The 20224-nt window shown below is 49.1% G+C and overlaps 1 long non-coding RNA gene across 1 annotated transcript; it reads left to right on the top strand.

The window, feature by feature from the left end:
* Positions 1-1256: 1256 nt before the first annotated feature.
* LOC146181880 (uncharacterized) lies at positions 1257-19954 on the top strand. Its single transcript, XR_014700025.1, has 4 exons — positions 1257-1351; positions 3278-3313; positions 5191-5236; positions 19772-19954. It is a non-coding gene; the product is annotated as an uncharacterized LOC146181880 (long non-coding RNA).
* Positions 19955-20224: the final 270 nt, after the last annotated feature.

Here is a 20224-nt window from a genome sequence, read left to right as displayed (position 1 = left end):
GATGAAAATTTTTCGTATTTGGTGTCGAAATGAAATAATCATGTTGCGTCCAAGTTGTGGTAGAAACGTGTGAAAATTTTCTTGTTATTCATATCTGATTTGCATGCGCTGTTCGCACAATATGCACAACGTGTACAGTGGCTCCTGTAATTTGCGCACCACCTTGCATAAAAGGTCCGCACAGGGCTCTATACATGATATGAACTGCAAATTCTTACATTAGTGATATAGAAAGCAAATGTAAATATAAGAGTGGCCATAAGAAACCGTCGCTCTAAGGTGTGGCTAATCAATTCAAGGTGTTTACACGTGTTCTCGCATTAGAACGTTTGATTACGCCCATGATCTCATACTGATGTTCTTAAAGGTTGTATATCCGAAACAGGTAGAAAAACATGAGCGACGTCTAAGCCCCGCCTTTGAGTATATGACGTGAAAGCGTCTACGCTGTACGGACATGTCGGCGTAGAATAGGTATAGCACACCTAACTCGGGGTTTTAAAGGTTGATTCCTATCCCACCTTTCCACCTCAGAGGAGCTACCCGAGTTGTCCGCTCCCTCCAACTTACTCATATCGTACGGTCTCGTTACTTCACACAGACCGCCGTCGAATAAGTGTCCGGTACCGTAACTGCATATACTACAGAGATTTAGCTTATCGTGATCCGCGATCCGCTACCGCGATCCGCTACCGTGATCCGCCACCGCGTGTTCCACTGCGCATGCCCAAATAACTATTATGCCGATAGATGGCGCCACATACTTGATGTCGGCACACAGACCTGCAGCATCGGAGCCAATCAGCATGTGCGCCCCACCCACGAGCGGTAGAGTGTCCCGGTGGCGGATCGCAGATCACGGTATGCTAAATCTCTCGACTATGACTTTCCCCTGGAAGCCCTTGGTTTTTTAGCTCATGCGCCCACGCCGACAGCATCAACGCAGGATTTTCTTATAAGGCCTTTAACGCTGTTAAATTTATAATAGAACTAACTTCCACACTAAAAGTAAGAGCCTTTGCTTTTTTCGATGTTGTTTCGGGAGGGATAATGAGGGTGTCCTTGTAACCTTTTCTCAATTTTTCTTTCCGCATGTTTATTTCTCTCCTTGTGTCACGGGGACGCACGCTGCCAGCAACTGTTCTGGCATTACAAATTACAATATTTTGCTAAGTCAATGAGAAGTCATATTAACATGCGTTTAATACATATAAATGTCATGGCAACAACTAATGAGAATAAATGTTCTGGCTGCTCGTCGAGATCATTTATTGCAGGACTACGTTTGAGCTGCAGAGATGAAGGCGATACTCTGCCTATGCTTTTCTTTAGCGCTGCTTTTGTCAGCACGGTGAGTAGCGATTTTCATCACGTATATTTCGCCCTATTCCTTAAACAATTGCGTAGCTTAAAGGTAAAGTTCTTGTAAAAGAGGCATAATATGATCCTTTCTTCACATATCTGTAACTTACGTACGTATCAGGGAACGCATTCGCTGGACGAATCAGCGTAGACAATTCCTAAACGCGACATAAATGCAGTATCTTCTCTCTTTCTGCCGAGAGGCTAATGAACGGTGACTATAGAACAGTTTTTATGAAGAAAGGCAAGTCCGCAATTCTCGTGGAAAGAATGCGTGGACTAAAAATCGTAGATAGTTTCTCCACCATGTCAGCTGCATTGCATCACTGTCAAAGTGCTTGTTAATTCTACAGGGTTTTGAATATTTGGGGGCTGGGATTTAAAAAATTCCTATGCAAAATCTACTAACCCATTCGATCTGAAATAACGTTCACAAAGTAGCAAAATATAGTCTACGTTATCTGATAAGTGATTCAACATCGGTACTTGCCTAGATTTCTTGAAATCGAGAAAAAACTGCTCTCGGTGGCGTGCACAATTTTCGCAGAAGAGAGTCGAAATGCTATTTTAACATGATGCGTCATCTGTCGAGCAGTGAGACAAGCTCCATCCCGGCCGTTGGCGCGCTTGCCTCACTGCCGGCAGATGACGCACCATGTTAAAATAGCTTTTTGACTCTCTTCTGCGAAAATTGTGTACGCCACCGAGAGCAGTTTTTTCTCGATTTCGGAAAATCTAGGCAAGTACCGATGTTGAATCACTTATCAGATAACGTAGACAATATTTTGCTACTTTGTGAACGTTATTTCAGCTCGAATGGTGTAGTAGATTTTGCATAGGAATGTTTTAAATCCCAGCCCCCAAATATTCAAAACCCTGTAGATACCAAAAATGAGGCCACTAGTGTTATTTTGTTGAAAGTGATTGAAATTCCGCTGAACTGTAAGACTCCCGCAAAACTGTCTTTGTTCATTGCTGTACTTATATGCTAATGTTAAGGTCACCACTAAGGAAGAGGGATTATTGCGAGTTCTGATTTAACCGGATGTGTTTAGCTTTTTTCAGAGCATTCTTCTAGAATCTACATTTCTAAAATAATTATCTTTACGTTAGGAACCAAAATATAGAAATATTTAACAAAAAAAAAAGTGGCATTTATGCCTGCTAGGGCTGGGAAAGCCTGCTGGTTTCTTTTAAAATTTATATATGGCCAGTGAGACAAAAGCCAATGAATATTTTCTTCTTTTTCCGCACCCTGTAAACAAAAATATTACATGACTATTTGTTACCGTCCTTGTAGTGCGCTGAGCAAATATGAAAAATCTTGCTCAAGGCAGCATAGCAAAATTGGATCGTATTGCAAATATTAGCACGCATCGTTCAGCCTCAGTCCATGCTTGAGAAATCAGACAGCGCACGGGGAAGACGGAGACATTTTTCGAACTCTGTGCTACAATGAATGAACAAGAGAGTGGTGGCATATCTGCCAAGACAATCTTCGGTAGCCTGTTCGCATTGGAAATGCAGTGTGAAGCCAAAATTGGGTGCAGATTGCGTCTGTAAACCGCTGCCGACTGGCAAGTTGCATATGCAGTTTTCTATTACTTTCGAGTCTTTATATCAGGCATTTTTCGTTTTATGTACGAGTTGCAGTTCTTGAATTTGGTATTTGCTGATTGCATATCTACTTCATTATCGGAATTCATAATGACGTACGCAACAATGTTTAAGGTGGGCTTGTGTTCGGATAACACTTGATCCCCCCACTGGCCTGTTTGTCCTGCTTATATCGATTGATAACTGAGCGGAATATTGTAAGCGACTTTCTCGTATAAATCACTGCAGCGGTGTGCAAGCCCGCTCGTGAAGTGATGGTATTTATTTTGCGATCTCATTCCTTCCTTTCTCTTTTCAGAGCTCACCCACCAAGACGGAAGCCTCAATCACAAATGTAATTGTCTCTTTACGGATTGTTTTCTTCCGCATGCACGACAGTTATGATGTGGGTGGTATATACAGTTCACTAAAGTGGTAGTGCAACGCGCAGCTCTAAGGGAGCACTTCAGGTGAGGGGTCAAAGGAAGTACCTTTGAAAGACAAACAGAACCACCTTTGGTAATTCGTCACCATTGACAAAGGAAGCGGTGGCGCTGCAGTCGCCTATTTTTGAACGCTTTGTTATGGGCAGAATTTTTCAATGCTTACACAGAATTTGTGAATGCTTACTGGGCCCGTATTCCGAGTTATCGTAAGTGTCGCTATCTCCCCGACTGCGAGTCACCTGATTGGTGGAAACGCCAGAACATGTTGCCACCTCTTCCGGTTCCGCAGTGGCAACACTCAGTTCCGGCGTTTCGACCAATCAGATGACTTGAGGTCACGTGAGATAGCGACAGTTCGATAACGACGCAAACTCGGAATGCGGGCCCTGGTCATGAAACGTCTCCGTATCGTTACATGAGAGCTTCATATACCGCTCGCGGTTGCCGCACTGCGGCGCCACTGTGCACTGAGAGCATCGCTAGAAGAGCTGAGCGCGTGCATCGGCCGAGAAAGAAGTCATTTAGCTGTTCATTAGACGAAAATATTTTGTTTAGTTGTCAATTACTTTAGTACACTAATTCAGTTTGTGTAGGACATTTGGCAGTCCACACTGAACCCTGGCCAATCCCCTTCGTGGGTATGTGCCAAACATCAAGGAAGAAGAAGAAGAAGAAGAAGAAGAAGAAGAAGAAGAAGAAGAAGAAGAAGAAGAAGAAGAAGAAGAAGAAGAAGGAGAAGAAGAAGAAGAAGAAGAAGAAGAAGAAGAAGAAGAAGAAGAAGAAGAAGAAGAAGAAGAAGAAGAAGAAGAAGAAGAAGACGGAAATATTCGTGTCTTTGAGCTTTGAAGTGATGTGATTTGCGTGCATCAGACTACGTGGAGCACTTTTTTCGTGCCGGCATACACTTCCGAAAACAAAGGTGCTAAAGGTGCCTTGGTGGTTGTCTGCTGTAGTGAAACGGGGCTTCCCTGCCCAGGAAATCGAAACGGAAGTTAGCGGTTTAAAAAAGTAAAGGAGGCTCTAACTCCACCTTGAATTATATGAGCGTTTGTGAAGGATATATATGTTATTATCAGAATAAAACAGCCGACGCCGTCTCACGTCACGGGAGTAGACAAATCGACTCAGTTGTATTTGCGAGTGGGCTTTAGGCGATTGCTGTGAGCGAATGTAAGTGACAACACAGTGCATCTCCGTGCACAGTGAACGAAGTAGATGATCGCGTAAATCGCAGGACGCACGAGCAATTAGCAAAAACGCCATGGCGGGACCCGATCTGCGGAACAGTAACCGCCATAAAATCTCCTACCTATTTTGAGTTTAGTGTTTAAATAAATAGAACAGGCACATACATGTTCATGCTGCAGAACTTTATTCCCGCCAGAGTTCGCAAATAGTGCTCCTTTATATGCTTCAGTATACGGTAGCCGAGTTGTGCGAATTTCCGACATGGCGTTCCAAGCTTTCTGGGAAAACCTGTCCACCAGGAAGCCTCAATTAGGTCACTTCTAGAGACCCAGAAGTTACAATAGTTCACAAACGGCATGCCTTTCTGGTTACTGTACAGCCAGTGATGTGAAATTGTAGCACTATTGCGAAGTAAACAACCAGACTGAAAGTTCGGCTTGCGGTAGCCTGTGAATTTTCTGGACATCGGATGCGTTGTAGTAAAGGAAAATAAAGTATTATTATTATTATCCTTACGCCTTGCGTAAGGTTGCACTACGCATTACAATAGACGGCTTTCACGAAATTTTTGTTGATATCATCCATTTTTTGTGACCAGGGTGTACGACGTGAACAGAAACAGCCAACTTTATTGCAAACCATGGGTAAGCACCAATAGCATTTATTTTCGTATTTCTTAGAGCTTTCTGACCATTTTACTCTGCCAAATGCAAGCATGCTTCGCCAAATAACAAAAAAATATCAACTTCTGGATTAGCCACGGGAGCGATGCGAGTACGGAGGAACGCCGGCAGGCAGCGACAAGGGGACTTTCGTGCTCCCCGCATAAATGTGAGTTGTTTGTTTATAACCGAAAGTACCTCCGCTGCAAGAATAGCAGGGAGTTTTATATTCAGGTGGACTTTGCGATATATACTGCTAGTTGCGCTTGTTTTCTGCGTATGCTGCGGCAGTTCCATTGTCAAATTATTGTTTGCGTCGTGGATTGGCGTCGCCACCGACGTTTTCGCATGCTATTGTTCCGTGCCATGTTGCTGAGCTGCAGACGCTGAATGAGAGCAGGCTTCGGGTTGAACTACGCGCTGCTTGCGAGGCAATTCCTGGTGGGGTACAAGTTCGAAAAGCTTGTTGATGCCGGCTTCATGTTTGTCCAAGCGTGTGTTGATCGTGGCTTCTATCCTCTGGGTCATGGATTGTATGAGCTGTTTCTGCATCGCTCCGATTTGTTCGGCAGCTATGGTGTTGATCATACTAGTAACTTCTGATCGAAATTCGGCAGAACGTATATATTGTTTAACAGCCTCTACGCGCGCCATACTGGCCCTGGATATTCACAAGGCATTCGACACGATAAGCCATGACCATATCCTGACGACATTAGCCACCACGGGCTGCGGTACGCGCGTATGGCAGTGTGTTCGGGTCTTTCTTCAGGGACGCGCGGCACAACTTTACCTTGGGGATATTGCCTCCCAGCCTTTCCCCCCGCCTAACCGCGGAACACCTCAAGGGGCGCTCCTATCAATGTGGCCCTAGCGCCATTAGCAAAGGCCCTTGCTACTATCCCAGAGCTCCACACCATGTATGCAGATGATATAACCCTCTGGACAACAGGCGGATCCCTTGGAACAGCCCAGGATAGCTTGCAGCCTGCCATAGACACCACCACCACCTATCTAGAAAACACACTCCTCCGATGCTCCCCAACTAAATCGGAACTATTGCAGCTTAAACCCATACCCGGAGATCCCCCCCCCCCCCCCCCCCATTGATTTTCACAAGTACGGAAACCCAGTGGCCATTGTGTCTCAGATGAAGATTCTCGGCCTTCTCATTAACGACGCACTTGACGCAACCACCACCCTTAAACTCTTGCAAAGACAGCCCAAGCAGGTAGCTGGACTAATCAGGCGTGTGGCTGCGCGCAACCATGGGCTGTCGAAACGCTAAACCCTCAATATGACTAATGCATTAATCATTAGCCGAATCACATACCTCCTCCCATATCATATACTCACTCAGCGCCAAACAGAGCAGGCGGTCATCCTAATACGCATGGCCTTAACCTCCGCCCTACGTCTTCCACGGGCGGTTAGCACAGAACGTCTGCTGGCCACTGGTACTCAAAATACCGTGAACGAATTAATAGAAGCTCAACGCACCAACCAATTAGCCCGCCTGAGTCGCACGGAAACAGGACAATGCCTACTGCGACAACTCCGTCTCAATCCGCCCATCGCCACCCCAGCAAGTGCTACACCTTTCATGATCTCTCCGGGAACGGATGATCACATATACCAGAAGCCCCTACCACGCAACATGGGCGCTTTCCTTTGTCAGGGAAGGCGGAAAGTTAGAGCCAGCTATTACACCAAAAGATACCGCAACCGCTCTGATAGCCTCTATATCGACGCGGCAGGGAATTCTAAAGTACGATTTTTCACTGCAGTCGCTGCCTACGAGGATGGCAGAGAGGGGGCCGCCGCCACTATCCGAACTAATTCCCCTGCAGAAGCGGAAGGAGCCGCCATCGCACTCGCACTTGCCCATTCAGCCATTGATAAATACATTACCGAGATTTCTACAGATTCTCAGGCGGCATACCGCCACTACCTAAACGGCGTGGCGACACTGGCCGCGCATCATATTCTTACCACCGCCACTTCTCTCGACCGAACGGTTAATCTAACGTGGATCCCAGGGCATGCCTCGATCCCCGGTAATGACTGCGTTCATGCGCTGGCTCGAGAACTCTCTACCCGAGCCCCGGATGATCAGGCACCCAACTCCGCGCAGGAGGCCGCATCGGCCCTTTCTACATACCATCAAATCACCACATTCTACAAACACAACCGCATGACACTGCCACCACCCCACAGCACCTTGTCACCCTTATCCAGTGCTACATGACAACAATTGAAGACGGATTGTTTCATTTCCCCCTACCGTCTCTCATGCCTTCACCCTGGCTTGCCCCCTCACTGCGACACCTGTGGCGAGTCCAAATCCTCACTTTTCCACTACCTGTTGGAATGGCCTTCCCCCCAGGCAGTGCCCCCCATCCCCCATCCCACCTTTTCTTCCTGGGAGGCTGCTTTGCGGACAGCTCAACCCGCCGGTCAGAAATGGCTGGTAGATCAGGCTCTATGTGAAGCAAAAGCCCGTGGACTCCTGGACTAGTAGGGGACCACCCTGGAAGACGTTTTTTTATTATTAAATAAAGTTGTTTCCATCCATCCATCCATCCATCCATATTCAGGTGGAGCGCAAACTGGTGCCAAAAGTAGATAAGATCAAGATTTTGGGGATGGTCATTCAATCCTACGGCCATAACGGAGAGGTCCTTAAAAATTATAAAGTTACGCGATGCAAACCCTCGGGCTCTTGAGGAGGGTCGCCACGAAAGGAAGAGGCCTCAAGGAGAGAAATTTACTAAAACTAACCCAGGCGTATGTAATAAGCAGAATTAGTTACGCCACCCTACCTGGACATCAAGGCCGGCGAAAAAGTTAGACTGCCTGATTCGAAGATGCGTTAAGAAGGCGCTAGGACTGCCCACGGTTACCTCGAGCGAACGACTGCCCGAACTTGGGGTGCATAACACGTGGGCAGAATTGGCGGAGGCAGTGCGAGTCTCCTAATTAGAGAGACTAAGCACGACCGAGACAGGCAGGGTAATCCTTGCAAATGTAGGCCTCAACCCAGACAAAGGAGTTAAAAAAAAGTCACAATTAATAGTGAAATCAGGAATGCCTTAGTAGTCCCCCTCCCTTTCCTAGAAATATGCATCCAGAATTTAATGTCGAAAGAAGGGCCAAACGAGCCGAAGCTCTAGAGCGACGGTTCAAAAACATGGGAGCGAAGGAAGTCATCTATGTTGATGCGGCAAGTGGCAGAACAGGTGCCACGGTAGCTTCGGTAGTCGATGGCCGAGGGGCGCCGGTATCCGCGGCAGCCATCAGAGGCTGCAACATAGAGACTGCGGAGGAAGTTGCGATAGCTCTAGCTTGCGTAGGAACGGAAGCCAAGTTCATAATTAGCAACAGCAAAACTGCCATTCAAAATTTTGAAAAAGGGGGGATATCGCCGGAGGCTGCGAAAATCCTCACCCAAAGAACGCTGAATAGGAAAATTCAGTTAATTTGGACACCCGCTCACGCTGCCGTCTCTGGTAACGAGGCGGCTCACCAACTAGCCCGAGCTCTCTGCTTCCGGGTAGCCGTCGAGCCCCCCGAAAACCGGGCATACGACGATGGTTGGTTGTGGTTGTTCGTCGAAGTAGAATGAGAGTGCTTGGGCGTTGTTGTTGTAGCTGTAGGAAGAAGAAAAAGAAAATGCATGGGCCTGCTACTGGCTCTGTAGCTGAGCCACCTCCGCTGCCTCGTGCGGACAGAAGAGAAAATAAAGAAAGGAAAGAGAAGTGGGAGCGAAAGACGCGTGCCGCAACAACAGCCGTCGTCCACCACCGAAGCAGTGGCGGGTGCAATGACGAGGCTACAACAGATAAAATCCGGTGGCTGGCTAGCCCCCGCCGCAATCGGCGTTGATACCGTCCCAGCCCCGTAAGGCCAGGAACTACCACCCTTCACCACCTCCCCCCTGCATCTGCGAGAGTAGCTGGTGCGCAGGAGAGGAGGAGCCGCGTGATCAGGTGAGAGGCGAGACTGCGCAGCGGCTGGCGTAGCTGTAGCTAGTCACGTGGTGTGACGTCAGACCCCCCCCCCCCCCCCCCGGTTTCGGCGCATCGCTCATGAGTAAGAGAATGAACGAGGTGGGGGCGCTGCGAGTGGCCGCCGAGTGCGGACACAGTTTTCATAGGCTCTGTGAATTTTCGCCACCTGTCGCGGAAATTGACCAGCTACCCACCAGATTCTTCGTCAGGGAACAAAGAAAGCTCCAAGGACCACGCGGAGTGACCTGTTTCGGCAAGTGAACCTTGTTTCCCGCCGATTTTTCGGTTTTTCGTTTTCACGGACCACGTCGATCAGCTAACTCTAGTGAGCCGCCATTACCGAGCTGCCGCGGCGAACGCTGCGGCAGAGTCACTGACGCCGACGCCGCACATCTACGGCACGGCGCGGGAAGTAGGGCGAACTCTAAGGAAATGACAAACATGGAGATCGTTGATGGAGAGAATATAAGCCCCGAGGACATGATACAAGGCTCATGGTTCACCGTGAGGAAGTCGACGGCGCTACCACTCGAGATCGCTGAGGTGCAGACAGACGAAGGAAAATGCGAGACGAAGCAAACATCTACGACGAAGGAAGGCAGACGCTTAGCACGCCAATCAATAGAGACGCTGCGTACGCATTTGCCGCCGTGCACGTACAAAATCATTCTGCGGCCGAGAGGCGGCCTAACAAAATTGCTACAGGGTGGAGAAGTGACCGCGATAGACGCGGTGAAGATGGCGGCAGGACTCTATCCCTCCAAAAATAAGGACGACGTCGTTGTACTCAACCACAAGCAAAACTCGATTATGGTTGGCACCAGCCAAAAAGAGAAGATGGAAAAGTATTCAAAAATTACCCACATCCCCTGCGGAGAAAATCGCATCGACACATTTGCCTACTTAGCGTCTCCTGAATATTGTGGGAAAGGCGTAATACATGGCATACCTCTATACCACTCCGTGGAGTACATCTTGGACATGTTGAATTGCCTCAACAATCCTCGAGTAGTTGGAGCCCGGAGGCTTGGAAAAGACTCCAAGACGGTGCTTATGCTCTTCGAGCAAGTGGAGGTGCCCCGATGGATCTTCTATGGAGGCATGCCTCTGAAGTGCCAACTTTGTCGCAAGAAATATGAAGTTTGTGAATCGTACGGGAGACTTGGACACCATTCAGATGTCTGCCCGGACCCCGACAACATAAAATGCAGGGGGTGCGGCATGGAGCTCCCACCACAGGAGCATCGCTGTGAGCCAAAGTGCATGCTCTGTGGAAAAGCCCATATTCTCGGAGACAAGAAGTGCAAGGAAATGTATCGCACCCCGCATCACGTTAAGAAGAAGGCATGGGACAAGCTGACTCAACAGCAACAGCAGCAACATAAACAGCCGCAAGCTCAAGACCAACCCCCGACGGGTCGGCGCAGCAGATCAAAGAGCAAGCGAGGGCGAGAGTTCAAGGTCAGGGACGAATCCTTTCCCCGGCTAGACGGCAACAAGACGGAACTGGTGGACTGTTCCAGCTCACGGGACCCGGCGGACGCCTGGTGGCGGAGCGGCAGCCAGAAGCAGCAGGGGGTGAGTTTCGCAGATATGGTCTCCCAGAAGGAATTGGCAAAACTAAGAGATGAAAATAGACAGCTTAGAAGCATGCTACAAAATCCTAATGGGGTAGTAGATTCCCTTTGAGGTCAAATTCAAAATCTGCAACAGCAGGGGCAGTCCAGATCTGGCACAGCCGCTAATCTCAATATCAGGCCCAATACGCAGAACGCTATAGAGGATAGCATGATCACTGACACGGCAAGCCCTCCACCTGTAAAACGGAAGGTACGCGAGGATCCCTCCGAGGAAAAATCAGTAGAAGAAAGGGTGACCCGAATTGAGGGGCGCTAGATTCGATGGCCGCCTCCCTAAATCAAATCACCTCCCAACTCCAGACGCTTGTGGGGGCAGTGCAAAAACAAGCTGAGGAGTCTCAAGTACTCCGGAACGAGCTGCTAGGCATCAACGCCTGGCAGCGGAACATCGAACAGACCCTTGCGAGTAAACATGGCTCGCAAGGCTAAGTATGAGATATGGCAGTGGAACTGTCGCGGATTCCGAAGGAAACGGCCGGTGCTGCAGCAGTTCCTCGCAACGATAGAACATGCGCCTCTCGCATTAGCACTTCAGGAAACCGGGGGCCCGGCTAAACTTTCGGGATACCAAGCATTCCACAGCGATAAGGGGGAGCGGGCGGCAGTGACAACTTTAGTTAAAAGAAATATGGCAGCAGTACAACACGACCTCGCATCGCCAGAGATAGAAAGTGTTTTTGTGGAGATTATCCTGGGAACCAGTCCTAGGGCCAGTATCTTCCTCCTCAATATTTACAGCTCACCGAGGCAGCGCAAGGCCAGATTCAGGACTTTGCTCCGAAAAGCAGAGCAAGTCAGCGGGGAACATCAGTTAGTGATTATGGGTGATTTCAATGCAAGACACCCTGCGTGGGGATACTGTACACCTTGCCCTAAAGGGAGGCAGTTGTGGGAGGATATACAAGACCTAGGGTGCACTATACATACAGATCCTACCTGTCCGACACGAATTGGGAACAGTGTTAGCGTCGACATGTCCCCCGACCTCACACTATCTAGGCGCAGCCTCAGTCCCCAGTGGAACAACACGGACATGAACTTCGGTAGCGATCACTACATAATCGCGCTTAAACTTGGGGGTGGCCCCGGCACCAAACGTCGTGCAAAGCCGGCGATAGTGGAATGGGACAAATTTCGGGACAACAGGACAGGCGACAATGAAGGAAAAATAACCGACCTCGACACGTGGGTTGCACAACTAAAGTCTGACGTCAAGGCAGCAACTAAATATCTCGATGACGCTAACGCTCCGGATTTAGTGGATAGTCATCTTCTCCGCATGTGGGAGGCAAAGGAACGAATGGAAAGGAGACTTAAGGGGCAGCGGTGGAATCGTAACCTAAGGCGCAAGATAGCTCGGCATAATAAGGCCATTGAAGATTACGCTTTCAAGCTATGCGAGCAAAACTGGGGGGATCGATGCGAACACATGGAGAATAATATGAGCATGCCTAAGACCTGGGGACTTCTTCGTCACCTTCTGGACCCTGAGAGCTCGAAAGCTCAAGTAAGCACTAACCTCATGAAGATTAGACTCTCCTTTCCAGGAGATGACGAGAAGTTCTTTCGACAGTTGCAAGACTTGTATGTTAGCGATACAAGCAGGATGCCCCTTCCTGATTACTTAGGGGACGCCAATGATGAGCTTGATGCCCCTATTAGCACGGCAGAAGTAAGAGCACAGATTTTTCGGCTTAGAACCAACACGGCACCGGGTCCAGATGGTATCACTAATAAAATGCTGCGAAACCTAGATGACCAATCGGTAGCTGCACTAACTCAGCTTATGCAGGAGCGCTGGGAGAAAGGGGAAATACCTCAGCAGTGGAAAACGGCTGACATTATTCTCATACCCAAGCCTGGTAAGCCACTTCGGATAGACAATCTACGGCCAATATCCCTAACATCATGCTTGGGAAAGCTACTAGAGCATGTTATCCTAACCAGGCTCACCAAATATATTGATAGACACGACCTTTTCCCGCGGGAAATGATAGGCTTCCGCTCTCATCTCTCGACTCAGGACCTCATGGTTCAGTTGGAACATGACATTATCCGGTCCAAGAGTAAAGATACTAAGGCCATCCTTGGCCTCGATCTAAAGAAGGCATTTGATAATAACTCACACCAGGGAGTCATGGACGGCCTATCAGCATTGAATGTAGGGACAAAAACGTATAACTACATCAAAAACTTTTTGAGTGGGCGTAGTGCCCGCTTTAAATTTCGCGATAGCACATCGTCACTTTTCCCTCTGGGCAGTAGGGGTACTCCTCAGGGCTCGGTACTCTCGCCTCTTCTCTTCAACGTAGCAATGGCAAAATTACCAGAACAACTACGACGTTACCCTCATTTAAACTTTAGTATTTATGCTGACGACATTACACTATGGATCAGCCGGGGTAGCGATGCCGTAATTGAACACACGCTACAAGAGGCGGTGGACACGATCGTGCGGTTTGTAGTAGAACGTGGACTTACATGCTCGCCGGAAAAATCAGAATTCTTAATTTACAATCCACGGTGCCTGCAGAAAGAGCGTAAAGTGGATATACAGATTTCGGTACAAGGACATCAAGTTCCCCAGGTATCGCAGATCCGTATATTAGGTCTCCTTCTCCAAGATAATGGCTACAATGGAGAAACTATTAAAAAGCTTGAGCGGCATGTATCTCAAACAGTTAGCCTCATCCGCCGAGTTTAGAGTAAAGGCAGAGGACTAAAGGAAAAAAATCTTCTGCGCGTAATCCAGGCATTTATCATTAGTCGAATCAGCTATTCTACGCCATACTTACCCCTTTGAGGCAGCAGAACGACAGAAATTAGAGAGCCTCATCCGCATAAGTATTGAAAGAGCCCTTGGACTCCCGCGCTGTACTTCCACCGCTAGCCTCCTGCAACTGGGCATCCATAACACATGGGATGAAATCGCGGAAGCAGTGCGCACTTCACAGGTAGAACGGCTCCGCCTAACCGCCGCAGGCAGATCCATTCTAGAAAAACTGGGCATCGACACTTGGGGAGGCGCTCAGACAAAATCTGAAATAGACATGGCTGTACGGGACAGGCTATGGATACCTCCGCTGCCAAAAAACATGCATCCCGAACACCATACGGAGCGTCGGGAAAAAAGAGCTCAAATGCTCAGTAAGAAATTTAGCCGCTTGCCACCGGAGGAAGTAGCCTTTGTAGATGCTGCCGGAGGGGCAAGCCCCTTTATGGTTGCAGCGGTATCGAATGGGTCGGGTAGACCGATCACCGCGGTCACCCTGAAAACTGGATATCCTGAGGCAGCTGAGGAAGTGGCTGTAGCTCTAGCCTGCGCCCAGACAAAGGCGCGTTTCGTGATCTGCGACAGCAAAACTGCCATACGAAATTACAGTCGTGGGTTGATTGCTCCCCAGGCAATTCGAATATTACAGCAATCACCAATCTCGCGAACTATACAGCTGATTTGGACTCCATCGCACACTGGCGTTCCCGGCAACGAATCCGCCCATGCCATGGCTCGAGGGCTCTACCACCGAGCCGGCGGCAGAGAGGGGGGACTTGGAGCGGGGACCATAGAGTGTGCCAAATCTTACACAGAAATTCTGCAGCATTATAGACTCAGTAGACGGGTGGCTGCTGCGCCAGCCCCTACCCTAAATTTCAGGCAGGCCGTCGCCTGGCGTCGCCTTCAGACTGGGCACCCGCTCCTGGTGAGCCATATGCTCCCAGGAGAAAGAGCTGAATTGTGTGCAAACTGTGACTCGAGAGGGACCCTCGAACACATCCTCTGCGACTGCCCCTTTTTTCCCGGGAGGGGTCTAAATCTGACGCCGCAACTCTGGGAGACCATGCTGCGCTGCTCGGACCCTGAGCTCCAGCTAGCCGCCGTCCAGCTGGCCTGGGACGCCGCCGGCCAACAACGTCTGCCGGCCTGCGTCTGAGGTGGGGCACCCGCCATCCATCCCAAGCGACGGAGGGCCGGAGCCTCTTCATCCGCTGGAATAAATAAAAAGTTCTGCTCTCTCTCTCATGAGTAAGAGCTTGCGCTATTAAAAAAGTGAAATACACGGGATGGACGCAGGGCGAAGATCTGTGCTGTTAGAGGGAGGCTAAACCAACGCGGAGGTTTGGAAAGTGCCCAAAAGTTTTCTTTAATATGTACTTGAGATTGGGCTAAGATGTGCGTATCTTAGATTGACGAAGACAGGGCTAAAGAAGAGAACATGTAAGGTTAAGCGGATTTTGGTTTTTAATTATTCAGTTCATTTTCAGGGTGGAGGCCTCCCGCTTTATCTTCTGTTTGATATCTGCTAAGTTTACGTCGCGTGTCCTGCTTCCTTTTTAATTCTTTATATTAAATAGAATCTCAGTTGGTAGAATTCACTTAACCGTAATAGTCTTCTTTAACCATGTCTGTGCGGAGACAGCGGGGAGCCTCCGCTCAAGACTGGTTTTCGAGTGGACGGCAATATTTGAAATTAAAAAAATGCGGTAGGGTATGAAATTACAAACAAAGCAGTAAACATCGTATAATGCTTCAAGCACCTTGTGGAAGGAAAGCTGGAGGAGCGGCGGTCGCAGCGTCCGGCCGAGCGGCCTGTTCTGCTGGCACTCGTTCCGGTGCCCCCTCCTTCTCTTCAACAAGCAGCTGGTGCTGACCCCGCGCGTCCCTACACCCTCACAAATAAGGCAAATAATTGGCAGCAGTTGGCATTCGGAATTCGTCACGATGCGCTAGCACTGAGAAGGGATAAGAGCCCAAGCAAGCAAGCGGATTCAGATAAAGCACAGAATAACTCAAAAGAGAGAACAAGCCGATAGGAGGAGGAGGAAACAACTTTATTTAACTCTTTGCATTAAGCGTTAAGAATGTCCTGGGCCAGGGTCACCAAGGCCAACTGATCTTGCAGCTGGTCAGAGGCTAACCAAGCCCGCCACGTTGGGGGAGGAGGGTGTGGAAAGTGAGGAGATGGGAGGGCGACAGCGCATGAAAAGATGCAATGCTCCAAGTTTGCATAGTGTTCTGGGCAATTTGGGCATGCAGGGGATGATTCTGTATAGAAAAGATCGGGCAGGAGTAAGCAGTGTATTTAGTTGTATGCGTCTAAGAATGCGGATTTGCGTGGTAGTGAGAGATTTATCAGGAAGAGGAAGTGTACGGAGTGTTTCTCTAATGTTGTCGTAGTGAACGTTGATTTCTTTTTTGTAGTGAAGAGTAGTGTCCCACGTTGGTGGATAAGTCCAGGGAATCCCAGGCGTCCGGTGTTGAAGTTCGCGGGCGAGGCGGTGCACTACCTCATTGCCTGGGATTCCAGCGTGACCAGGAATCCACCTCAGTGCTACAGTGTGGGGACGTAGTTTGGTAAGAGCTCTGTGTAGATCATCGTGTAGTTCTTCAGGAATGCGACCCGTGTGAATGGCGCGTATAGCTTGTATTGAATCAGTGTATATGATATATCGTGAAGGGTTAGGGGGTGCTTGTGCGAGGTCTTGAATACTGGTAACTACTGATAGGGTCTCGAGAGTCGCTGTAGGAGGAGGATCTATGTTGTTGTTGTTGTTGAAAACTTTTATTGTCCAACAGAGAAGGACCACACCGCCTGGGCCGCTCTGTCTCACCCCCCCCCCCCCCCCCTGTAAGGGGGAGGGGACTTAGCGGCCCAGCCGCACGGGATGGTCGCATTAGATGCTGGCCGGTTTGGTTTCGCCGGCGGCCTCTGCTGCCAGTTGGACGGCGGTGAGTTGCAGCTCAGGGTCCGAGCTTCGCAATAAGGTTTCGCAGGCTTCCCTACAGCTAATGTTTTGCGCCCTGCCTGGGGAGTAAGCGCACTCCCAAATTATATGGTCGAGGGTTCCTCTCGCCCCACACTTTTTACATTTATCGTCCTCGCAGTCCGATCGGATATGTTTATTTAATACTGGGTTTGGGTATATACTCCAGTCTGCAGGCGTCTCCACGCCATTGCCTGACCTCTATTTACCGCCGTGTTTGGTGGGGGAAACGCCTCCGGCATTGCCTGTAGTGTTCTGTAATGTCTTGATACGAGATTAATCGCCCTTCTCTATTATGTTCTGCCTGAGCCGAGCCATCCTGTACAGCTCGAAGGTAGAGATCTCGGCTGCACTGTGGGCCGCCTCGTTACCGCTGACAGATTCGTGCGCCGGGGTCCAGATGATGTTGATCATCCTATCAATCACCCCTTGTGTTAAAATTTTGGTGGTAAGGGGTTTTACCCTCCCCCTACTGAAATTTTGGATTGCAGTTTTACTGTCGCTAATAATATATCTAGCTTTGGTGCCAACGCAAGCGATCGCTATCGCAGCTTCCTCCGCTATCTCGGTTTCCTTCCCTAGTATGGTAGCCACCCTGATGAGGGTGCCTCCCCCATCTACCGCCGCTATGGTCATGTATCGACTTTGTTTCCTGCCGCATCTACGTAGGCAACTTCATTTGGGGGTTTGCCCCGATATATTGTTTCTATCGCTTCCGCCCTTTTCTGTCGCCTTTCCCTATTAAACTCAGGGTGCATGTTTTTGGGTAGGGGAGGGATTCTTAGGTGTGCCCTGATTTTCCTGTCAATGTCAACCCTTTCCTTTTGCCCCCTGTCTGTGGCTATTCCAAGGTTACTTAGCGTAGCTCTTCCCACTCGCGTCGTGCTGAGTCTTTCAAGTTGCGAGGTTTTAACCGCTTCCGTGATTTCTGAAATCGTATTGTGCAGGATCTATGTAAGGACCGAGGGTATGCGTCACTACATCGCTACAGCTCTGAATTGAGTAAGCAGCCGCTCCGACGTTAGTTCGTGATGCATCTGTGTAGATGATTGTGGAATCTGTCGGGTGAACATGGTTGGAAACGCGAGCGGAACGTCTGCCTGTGTTAGTGTCGGGTGCAACGTTTTTTGGAATGGGGATTATTCTGAGGTTATCCGGGAGCGAAAAAGGAAGGGTAATTATAGGGAGGTCTATAGGTTTGAGTGCAACCTGCAGTAGTATCCAATGTCCTTGGTTGGTGCTAGAAAGACGTGCCATTTGCCGGTCGCGATGTTGTTGTATGAGGTCTCCCAGGGGCAAGAACAGCCCCGTAGAGTATAGGCGCTCCGTGGACGTATGTACAGGGACGTTAAGGGCGGCCTTGTACAATATGTGAAGCGCAACCTCAATCTGATGTCTTTGGCGACAAGTTAGTGTAAGGTAAGGAATCGTATATAAAATTTTGCTAAGTGCTAATGCGTGGACAAGCTGCCTGACTTGACCCTCTCGTAGCCCGGCGTGCTTATTGACTATGCGGCGAACTAGATGCGTAAGCTGGTTGCAAACTTTAACGGTTGTAGATACATTGGCCTGATTGGTTGACTCATAGTATAAGCACTCGGAAACTAGGTACACGTCCAGGGAGCATGAGGTTACATTTACATTTACATTTAGGGCTTGACGCATTACATATAATGTGATGAAAACATGGTGAGAAAAAGCGTGGTGAGCCACTGATTAAAGAACGGAGTCCTGGATGGTGCGGTCAGGCGAAGTAGAAGTGGTAAAGGAAGTAACCAGGCGCAATCACTTTTAAGGTGCGGGGCAAAAGAATTTGTTTTTGAAAAATAAAGTCAATTTATTTCACTTATCGTTTTTGTTGTTAGTTCCTTTCGGTCTTTTTACGTTTCGTAGACATTTGGTAAACATTGCTGAGACATCCTTTGGAAAGATGTCTTTCTCTCAAAGGTGCTAAGGTAGCCCGACGCAGCCAAGGAACCGCATTCGGTTCGAATGAAAGCATTGAAGGAGCAAGGTAGTCTTTTCTAATGATATTGTCCCAACCAGTTTTGCAACTGATGTCGCTGCTTTCCTCCTCAACGACGTTATACTCGTCCGCAGCTCCCCGCCAACTGTTCACCGACCGTGGCCGTTGCTTTCTGGCTCGTATAGTCGACGAGATCCTACAGCTGTGCAACGTTCGCCATTCTTTCACGACTGCCTACCATCCACAGACGAACGGGCTTACCGAACGCCTTAACCGGACACTGACTGACATGTTGTCTATGTACGTTTCTGATGACCACCGTGACTGGGACATAACGCTGCCATTTGTGACATTCGCTTACAATTCGTCGCGTCACGACACTACCTACTACTCCCCCTTGTATCTTCTATACGGCCGTGAACCTCTGCTTCCTTTTTACAGCCTGCTCCCGTCTGTCACCACTGCCAGCTCATATGCTCGTGACGCCATAGCCCGAGATGATGCTGCCCGCGTTGTCGCTCGCAATCGACTCGCAGCCTCCCAGCACTATCAGAAACGTCGCTATGATTTCTGTCATCGCAACACCCAGTATTCTTGCGGCTCTCTCGTGCTGCTTTGGACCCCAGCTCGCCGCGTTGGCCTCTTGGAAAAACTTTTGCCCCGTTATACAGGACCCCACTGTATTTTACGACAAGTGACACCAGTGAAATACGAAATTGCGCCCTTGCATCCCGCACGCCATACCTCTACACCGCGCACCGAGACGGTCCATGTTGCACGCCTAAAGCCGTACTACACGGACCCTGGTTTGGACGCTAGTACGCACCGGGACGGTGCTTTTCAGCCGGCGGGGTAGTGTCACATTAGGCGGTGCATACGCATAAGGAAAGAAGAAGAAGACTCTCGTGAGTTTTAGAGAAGACGACGTTCAACAGAGTCGGCTGGTGCCTGCAGAAAACCTCTGTTTGAAAGCCTTGTCTTCCGTGTCCGCCCTCTGCTCCAAGCTGAGCTATCCCGTAACAATATAATAACAGGTAGTAACAATTCATTAGGCGGAAATCTGTGCATGAAGAGTAAGCTTTTGTTCTTGTTACTTGCTCTGACTGCGAATTTCCAATTTTTTCTCCCTTACCTTTAGTGTATGCTGCGACAGAAACCAGGAGATCGCTGCGGCGGCAGAGATTGTGCTTGCGTGGTAGCTCCTCGCGGACAACCCGAAAAACCGCTTCCTTGCGTATGGTCTCCAGCAAAGGGATTGGAAGAAAGCTAGAGAACGAGGTTATCTCGTCAAAACAGATCAATAAAGAGGGATTGCAGAAAATGGTGTTTTTGTGCTATTTCCTTATCAAAATTATATAGAATACGTGCCTTTAACTCAACAAATAAAGGAAGCGGAACAACTGCGCACGCACGCACGCACGCACGGACACACACACACACACACACACACGCGCACGCACGCGCACACACACACACACGCACGCGCACACACACACACACACACACACACACACGCACACGCGCACACACACACACACACACACACACACACACACACACACACACACACGCACACGCACGCGCACGCGCA

The sequence above is a fragment of the Amblyomma maculatum genome, chromosome 8 (assembly GCF_055883805.1).
Source record: "Amblyomma maculatum isolate TAMU_Amacu chromosome 8, ASM5588380v1, whole genome shotgun sequence".
Lineage (NCBI taxonomy): Eukaryota > Metazoa > Arthropoda > Arachnida > Ixodida > Ixodidae > Amblyomma > Amblyomma maculatum.
The sequence above is the reverse complement of the archived record's forward strand: the minus strand, read 5'-3'. Positions and strand labels throughout refer to the sequence as shown.